The sequence below is a fragment of the Panthera uncia genome (assembly GCF_023721935.1).
Source record: "Panthera uncia isolate 11264 chromosome B2 unlocalized genomic scaffold, Puncia_PCG_1.0 HiC_scaffold_24, whole genome shotgun sequence".
Taxonomy (NCBI): Eukaryota; Metazoa; Chordata; class Mammalia; order Carnivora; family Felidae; genus Panthera; species Panthera uncia.
This window is the reverse complement of record NW_026057580.1, coordinates 48,395,932-48,399,037: the sequence shown is the minus strand read 5'-3', so window position 1 is coordinate 48,399,037 and position 3,106 is coordinate 48,395,932. Positions and strand designations below refer to the sequence as shown.

Here is a 3,106-nt window from a genome sequence, read left to right as displayed (position 1 = left end):
ATTTAAATCACCAAGTATTTATTAAACATCTACATTTCAAAGCATAATGCTGTGCCAATTAAGTCAAATGTCAGAAAGGGATAGAAAGTAGTTGAATCTCATAAATTTCATCCCTGAGGATCTCAAACCAAAACGTGATCATTTTTTAAAATTTCAAATTCTGACTTAGTTGAATGGAAGTTTTCCTACGTAGTCCTTATTAGAAAATATGTTTAATGGCTCTGTTCATCACTAGGAATCTATTCCTGTTGAAAAATAAAGTGTCATTTTCTCACTATCATCATCAACAACAAACCAAATGCAAGGCATTAGAGTCTAGGGAAGAATCAAAATATAAAAGCATGGCTCGGGGAGGGTCTGAATACCCTATCTGTTATGGTGGTTACAAGAATCTATGCATATGTACACACTTAAAGAACTGTAACCAATAAAAGTAAACTTTACTGCATGTAAAAATTTTTTAAATCCATTTTTTAATGTTTTAGAGGAATTCAGAGGCAGATTTACCACGAAGCTAATGAAGCTGAAGCTTCAGGGCTGCTAACAAGCACAAATCCTTCTAAGGTCTCGTACCTATTTTGTAGTCTTTTTCATAAAATGGGCACCATCAAAAACTGTATAAACTCCAGGACCTATAAAACCTTCATTCATTCCTTGTAGGTATGACTCTATAATCATTAAATTTATTTCCATGGGTTCAATACAGGGAAAGTTAAAGAACAGAATGAGGCAGCAGATCCTGAATTCTGGGAATTCATAAGAAGAGTGATATCAAAGGATTAGGGAGCTCAGTGGGATTTGGATTGGGTCTTTGTAATAAAGAGTCTGACTCCATCTTTGATGTTTGACTACCAACGGCTTTCAAGCCTCATCACTCCTATACCCCTTCTGCAGGCTGATACAAAATCTGATTGCCCCCTTCTTTGGTGCTGATAGTAAGTTCAAACCACATGAGCCCCAGCCCATGTGGGAGCCCTCATCCCAGTCCCACTCCCTAATCATAGTCTCCTTTTCCTACTCTTTCAAGTCATTTCAGACCACTTTGGGAGCCTGCCTTGCTCTCCATAGAAAGTCCTATGTGTGAGTAACAAACCCTTCATCCCCTCTTGGTACATGTATAACATCATCAGGCTTGACATCCAAATCAAATTTTGGATGGGAACTGAATATTGGGTAATAGGTCCATCCTGTTCTGCTTCTGCAAGGAACCATACCAGTCTTGACAATCTATATAATTTAGATGCACCAAGAAGAGAAGGGCATTTCAAGGAGAGAAAATTACTTACACAAAGACAGAGAGATGGAAACATGAAAACTGTGTTTGCAGGATGATGTAATTAAAACCACAAGTTTGCACTGATGGGTCAGAGGGTTGGTAATAAGACTAATGTGGTAGTAGGGGGTCATTGAATAGGTTTAGAAATGTGGATTTCTCCTTTTATACATCAAGACACTACCAATGATTTTTTTTTTGAATGGGGAAATAATAGAGTCAAATAAGCATAAGAAGAGTATCTATCTACTTATTGGAGGTAAAATGGGTTAGAGGCACAGAGGTCTAAAGGAAAAAAAAAACTATCAAGCCTAGAATGGTAAGGGCTTGGATGCTGTAGTGTCAATGGAATGGGAAGGAAGAGAGGGATGACTGTAAAAATACAGTGAATAGAGACTTAGCAACAGGGATATTGGAAAAAGGGGAAGGAAAGAATTAAGGATGGCTAAAAAATATAAAATGACTATCACAAGAATAAATTCCATAAAACAAGCAATAATCACTAAATGGATAGTCCCTTTGTGGCACCTATTTGGATCACCCATCATAAAATGATTCACATCCAATTCAACTCAAGAAGTATTTATTGAGTTTTTCTTTCAATGCCGATAGCATTCTCACAATCATGGAGAACATTTCTAAAACCCGCCAGACTTTCTGCAAGAAGTGTGTCAAGCCCCAACCCCACAGAGTGACTCGGTACAAGAGAAGCAAAGATTCTCTTTATGACGAGGGAAGGTGGCATTATGACAGGAAGCAAAGAAGCTATGGTGGGTAGACTAAGCTGATTTTCCAGGAAAAGGCTAAAACTTACAGAGAAGGTGGTGGTGAGGCTTCAATGTGTTGAGCCCAACTGCAGCTCTAAGAGAATGTTGGCTATGAAGAGATACAAGTATTTTGAACTGGAAGGAGATAAGAAGGCCAAGTGATCAAGTTCTAAGTTTCATATTTTGTAATATTACGAAGACAACCAAATCTTAAGGTTATGTTAAAAAGAAATACTTATTAGGCATACATTTATTCAACAAATAATAACTAAGAATAGGCACTGTACAAGGTGGAAGGCAAAGAAATAAATAATCAATAGCCCTTTGACCTCAAGGAACTTAAATTCTAGCATGGGGAAACTGCTCTTTATTCAACTCAATATAAAACAAAGTGGTAAATGTTGTATTCATTTAGGAAGAAGGGTCCAGTGTACTCTGAACTGGGAACAATTAACTTTTCCAGGAAGATGACATTTAAGCTGTGCCTTAAAGAATAAACAGTTTTAGCATCACGCATAGACAGTAAGAATGTTTCAAGAAAGGAAGGAACAACAAGAACAAATAAATTTTTCAAGTGAGCCATGTGTTCAGGCTAAAAGCATAGCCCTCAGAGTGGCTTATGGAGCAAAGCACATGTGGAGAGATGTGAAAGAGAACGTGAAAAGGTTGACTTGAACCAGATTACAGAAAAGAAATCACTGAAAGTTAGGCAACAGGAAGCAATCAAAGGACTTAAATTGGAAAAATGGTATGTCCTAAGTTTCAGAAAACTTACTCTGATATTGATGGAGGACCAAAGCAACATAGAGTGTCTAGATGCAGGAAGAGCAACTGAAAAACTTCTATGAGGTTGAGAAAAGAGATAATGAGAGCATAAGCAAGGTGGTAATGGTGAGAAGAGGAATTTGAAAGAAACCACTTGGAAGGGGATTCTGTAGGCCCTGGAAATCAACTGAATATGAGAATTGAGAATAATGGAGGTGCCAAAATCAACAGTTCATACCTTGGGCATTTGGATGGTTGAAGGTGCTCTTAATAGAAGAGCCATAGAAAAAGATGAGAGGCT

At 37.6% G+C, this 3,106-nt stretch overlaps 1 pseudogene; it reads left to right on the top strand.

Moving 5' to 3' along the window:
* The first annotated feature begins 1,898 nt into the window (after nucleotides 1-1,898).
* On the top strand, nucleotides 1,899-2,202 carry LOC125939106 (60S ribosomal protein L36a-like; annotated as a pseudogene).
* The last annotated feature ends 904 nt before the right edge of the window (nucleotides 2,203-3,106 follow it).